Here is a 6,234-nt window from a genome sequence, read left to right as displayed (position 1 = left end):
CAGCAGTCAAAAGTGAAGCAGGAAAACAGAATATTTTAACTTTCAGAATGATTTTCATACCGATTACTTAAAACTTTTGAGTTTCTAGCTCATCTGAGGTATGTATGCATGATGAAAGGCATACAGTCCTACAGGCCACTGTTAGTATATACAAGTAATTTTATACATGTAAGCAAGCAGGTGTGAGGCAGGTTGTATATGCGGCTGCTTTAGAATTTTAACTTCTGTATGAGCATAAAGATCTTTGACAACAGCACAGCAGCGGGGAGCTTAACTGGGCACTTCCCAGCCTGGTTGTTCAGTGATGGAGGGTGTGCAGTGGCTGAATTTGCTGTCTCTCATGGGCAGCTGTTACAGAGGCTGTCCCTAAAATCAAGAGGCAACAAAGGACAGGTGGCTTTCATAGGCTGCTCAGATATCTGTGCTAGAAGGAGCTGTGATTTTACTGTGATGATTTGGATTTGCCATTACTATAGAAACCAGCCTGTGGGTGTCTCAAATGCTCAGCTTAAGCCAGCTGTTGAAGCTCCTAAGGAACAACAATCCTTGTTGATCATCCTGAGAATCCCATTTGGCTAACTGCTGGATAAATATTGCAGAGTTTAAAGCATGTTGTTTTGACTCCTTGAATCCTATAGGATCAAAAAGAGTATCAGTAAAAGTTAAAAGGATGACAAGACCAGTCACAGAAAACTGTGGGGGTAGGGGGAAGAAACACGATCATTTAGCAGTGAAATTCTATACAGATCTACTCAAAGGAAACTCCCACTGAATTTAGTGGGACTTACTCCTAGATAACTGTATCTATACAGTGTATAGGGTGAAGTCTCGGATAGAATTTGCTTTCTATAAGTCTTCAGTCCCCATCAGCCATAACTAAGTAAGAGAAACTTACTTCAAACTGTACAGGCAGCTAAAATTGATAAAAATGTTGGAATATTTTCACTGCAATTCTTTTTTCATTTCTGCAAGCCAAATGCCTCTGGAGAGGAGCAACCATTTATGCTGGGATGGGGGAACCTCTGCCCTGCAGACCAGATTTGGGAGGTCACGCAGGCTGGGAATGCCTGCACTGAGGTGCTGCTCTCACTGGCAATTCCCAAGTCAAGCATTGGACCCACGATGCAATGTAACTGTGAGAAAAAACACATGGGTAGAAGGCTCTTCCAGGACTTTTAAATAACTGAACAGTGAGCAGTATTGAAGGAATAGCAGGCAGCACAAACAGAAGCAACTCAGGTTAGAATAGAATAGGCTGGTAGATTTCTCTGAAAAAATTCACTTGGCAAAATTGAACTGAGAACAGAAAGAGCAAATGACATCAATCTTATCAAATGAAGAAAATATCTGAACAGGCCCGTTCAGACATCACTTCCCAGGAACAAATCGCAGTCTTGTAAGCATTCTGTGCATTTCTTTCCCAACCTCTCACTATGAGTTGAAAGAAATATCACCTCCAGGTTTGTTTTGAAGTTTGGGGAAGTGCTGTAGCACAGTGACAGAGGAAATGAAGAAGGTGCCAGGTTCAAGCTGTGGTATGTCCAAGCAGGGCTGGGAAAGAAATTTGTCTGAAACCCTGGAGAGTTGCTGTGAGCGAGTCAGTGTAGACCAGCCATGAGCAACAAGTGACTTGTGGCCACCTGTGATTAACACTGTCCCCTGAAATTTATGCAGCAGTGAAAAATGTCAGGACAAAATGAGCAAAAGCTTTGCCATAAAATGGCTGCTGAAAGCCTGACACTGTAAGAACAGCTTTTAGACTTAAGATGAGACTCCTGAGATCATCAGGAATCCATGTTACAAGTTTTGCACCCCACGTGCACCTCAGAGATGCTCATGCTCACCTGTACTCTGGAGACGCACTCTTAGACATGCTACTGATTTACCTGTCCTGAAGGTCCTTCCCTTTGTGTTGTTCCTGATCAGGTCAGAAACCACGTTGCAGGGCTTGCTTCCCAGGTGTACCTTGGACATGCTAATGTCTGTATCCTGAAAGGCCTGTCCCTTGGGACACACCTTATTTCTTTATTATTTAGTTATTATTTCATTCCTATGCCTTCCCATAACTTGAAGGTTCTCTTAGACATACTGCCTTCAACCTTCAACCTTCCTGAAGGTGCTCCTCTTTTGTGTTGTGTTCATCCCCCACCTGAATGTTCATCCCCTATTGGGTTTTTTTCTAATGTTCCTCTAGCAAACTGTCACCCCCACCTGATCCCCAACCCCTCCTCTAAACTGTAGGTAACTGGTAGGATATATAGGCTTCTTGACAGACTCCATCTTTGTAGTCCCTTTGGGGACTGTGCATGTATTTTACTGTATGTCTGAATAAGCTGTAAATGTTCTTTTGATCGAACTCTCCCAGCACACTCTCTTTGGATTTCCCCCCCCCACTCCTGACACTGGCAAATTGCTACGAATGATTACAACTAAGCTACAATTCTCTTTTCTACTCCTCCATAGAACCTTGTTGATGAAATTCTTCAGCAAACTGTCCTCCTTTTTTGGCTGCAAAAGGCATGTGGCACGGAGGGCTGGCAGCTGAGAAGTTAGCTTTAGATCCCTAAAATTGTGTTTTTTCTTGCTATAAGGTAGAATTAATATGTTCTGATAGAGTTGCCACCTTACAAGTGTGAAACTGGGCAAAGATCTTGAATAGCTCTTGAAAGATCTTGGAAAGACCTTCAGCCTATTCAACTGGACCAGCCTATTCAACTGGAGATATTGTAACTTAGTTCCATTGGTTCCATTATCCACTCACTCCAATTATTCATGTCCTGTGCAACCCTGAAGGTGTGCCTTTGCACAGTGTGAGAGGGGAAGGACTGGTGAAAGGACTGAGGAATGGCAAGAAGGCTGCCTTGCCTTCCCCTTCAGTGGAAGATTTACAAGCCCCTGTCTAGTGTCCAAGTCACATTTGGGTGCTAAGTGCCGGGGGGCGGGGGCATAATAAGCTAAGTACAGCAATGAATTTCAATGGCGAGCAACTATGCTAGTGTTACATTTTCCTGGTGTTTAATTAATGGCTACAACGTGTGGCCAATTTCAGCTGACCAACATTTGCACATCAACCAGAGAACTTCATATATTGGATGGTAGAAAAATAAAACTATCAACAGCAGAACAACAACATTAATAGAGTAGAAAGAGGACTAAAGGCTGTTTTCTCCCAAGGTACAGATGAACTTCTACTTCCTCCAAGTTGTTTATTTCAAAATGGGCTTAGCCCTCTCCTCAAAATGGCATCAGATAACTTCTCATGGGACAGCCTGTGATTCTTGTCAGCATGAATGTTGTGTGCTGAACAGCTAAAGGATCAGACTGCAGCTGGGCTATTTTAGGATCCTCTCCAAGGAAAACTGAAATACATACCAGACAGCTTGGCCTATTTGTTTAAAATCTTCACTTCATTCAGCAGGGGAAGGAACATACTTCAATGGTGGAACAAACCAATAGCATGGATGGCCCAAGGGAAGTACTTCATTTATTTTGTTTCATTACTCCATAGGAGCAGGATTCATTGAACATAATGTTCAAGCTGAATTAAAGTTAACTACTGAGGGGTTGTGCCAGTGTTTCCTAAACTGAGAGAGATAAGGCTTCAAGAAGGACCTCTGACCTGGAGGTGCTTCTCCTTAGTTCTCAGATGCATTTATGCTGCTTGACATGAATACACTATGAAATGAAAGCAACAAGTTCATAGCTATGAAGAGACTTTTTTTACCAGTTGGATTGTTCTGGAATTCTCCAGAAAATTTGGAGGATTATTATTTGGTGAGAGCCAAAACAGATATTATTTTAAAGTCATATTTAGGATCTAGAATGTTTATTGTTATTTTTACTCCAGAGTACAAATAGGTGTCCCAGCCCTTATCTTATAAACCTCTTTATCCTCCATGCTAGGGTTCTGATCCAAACTGAGAGCCCTTTATGTACTGTAAAGTAAACATGTTAAAAAAGACATAGCTGCTAAATTAATAGTAACATTGGTTTTGACCCTCAGGGAGTGAGAATTCATTGAGCAGGAATGAATCCTCGCCCCTTTTCCTCAGAAGAACGAACCAAGGTTCAATTTGGATGCCAGGAAGTACTTCCTGACAGTTAGGACCCCAAGGATATGGAATAGGTTCCACCCATCAATGAGGGTGTTCAAGGATAGGCTGAACATGCACATAGTAGGCATGTTGTGAGCAGATCCGGCTAGAGCTGGGGGCCAGACTAGATGGCCCAGGAGACCCCTTCTGCCTTGCTCTGTTTCTATGTTTCTAAGAAAAGCCACTCCCTGTAAAGAAGGCAGGCCCTTTTTTGTTACCTCAACTGCTCCTATCAGGTTTTGATACTCTGTCCTGATTAGGGATTATTACAACAGCAACATCTTTATGGAGCACCATCCCTTTGAGGCAGAATGAGATATGGAAAATGTGAAATTTGGGGAGGTCCCACAATTTCAGTTGAACCACAATTACAGATGAACTTCCAGAAGGGAGCCCAGAAGACAACGTGCTCCTCACAGCAGCTTGTTTTACCACATCCTTTGTTCCCTGTTCTTTCCTCCTTCCCACCGAGTTTCAAAACTGCAGCCTGCCTTTTTGGGTAGTATTTCCATCCATAAGAGTCTAACACTCATAAAAAGGACTGTCTAGGAGTACCAGGAGTGCACTGAGTGGAACTGATCACCACTCTTGGCAAGTATCCCAGGGTCAGCATGACTGGGATTCTGGAACTGAATGGTATGTTGAGAAAGAGATGGGAGTTTGAGGAGACCTGGAAGAAGCTCAGGCCTAAAAGGAGGTCAAGGTGATTCACAATCAAACATACAAGATAACAGTAAATCTGAAAACAACCTAAATAAAACCAAGGACAGCAAAAAAAGCAAAAGTGGTGAAACCAGCTAGCAACTGAAAGCACATCAAAGCAAAAGTGTTTTCATAGGCCCAAGGAATGCAAGGATGGAAGGAACATGAGGGGGCCTTGTTTCCTTTGATGCCTGACAGAACTTATGGAGGGTCCCTTCAGCCCAGATCTGAAACTGGGGGAAGATTTCAAATAAGATTAGGTGGTCCCTGAAATATCAGGGAGCAAAACTGCCTGGGGATTTTGGATCAAAGCCAAGAGTTTGAATTGGCCTTGAAGACACACTTGGAGCCAACATCTATTAATTAATTTATATAATTTACTTCATTTCTATATCCCCACTCCCAGCCAAAGCTTTTTGGGAAATTTACAACAACCCATAGAAACAGACAATAAACATGCAATTAAAAAATCATTAAATCAGAAAAAACATTAAAACATTTAAAATTGCTAAAAACAGACAATAGCAAAGAATGACTCTGCAAAACACCCAGGATGGGTAACTCTCCTCAAGCCCTTTGGTGATCTAGTAAGTTGTTCAAGGCCTCAGAGAAGGCCATCTTAACCTGGTGCAGAAAAAATGACAAATTCAGTGCCAGTCAGATCACAGTGAGAAAGTTGTTCCCTAGATGGGGGCCACCACAGAGAAAGCCCTACCCCTCTGTACTTCCTTTGGAGTTGTCACTTGGGGGGAAGGCCCCAGAAGTTAAATATATTAAAGCACCTGCATACTGTCATCCTTGCAAATGATACAGCAGCATTACAATTTCAAAACTCATTATGGACAATTCACCGTAGAACATATTAAAACCATTCAATCTTGAGGTCAACAAGATTGGTAGATAGGTTAAGTATCTATATTTGCTTTTCTGATTCCTGGAAAAAGTTATTTGCACTGCAGAAACGTTTTTAAAACAATAGTCTCAAACAGCACATTTCTACAAACCCTGTGATCTTTATTTAATTCTAGCAAGTTCATAACCCTCTTTTTAGAACCCTTAACCTGCCATCCAGACACCTTATGATTCTTTCAGAGTGCTGGTATAACATACTTCTCAGGACACAGACAGTAGGCTCATGATTGAGAAAAAATTGACAAGGGTGAGTATCCTGCTGGAAGGCCAGCCTCTTCTCCTGCCTCTTGCAGACTGACACAGGAGAAGACTCACAAGGAGATAGGCTTGGACTCGCTCGGAGAAAAATCCTGTGAAAGACTGAAGCCACAAACACTGGACCGCGACTTTACAGGGATATACTAGAACTGCCCTGTATTGGACCCTAGCTGGCCAGCCCGGCCACTCTCAGTCCTGACCAGTGCCCAGTCCCCGCTGGGGAAAAGCATCTCCCCGACATGGTGCTGCTACCCTACTTCACTGTGAG

The sequence above is a fragment of the Varanus komodoensis genome, unplaced genomic scaffold (assembly GCF_004798865.1).
Source record: "Varanus komodoensis strain SLA01 unplaced genomic scaffold, ASM479886v1 scaffold11, whole genome shotgun sequence".
NCBI classification, from domain to species: Eukaryota; Metazoa; Chordata; class Lepidosauria; order Squamata; family Varanidae; genus Varanus; species Varanus komodoensis.
Note: the sequence above shows the minus strand (reverse complement) of the source record.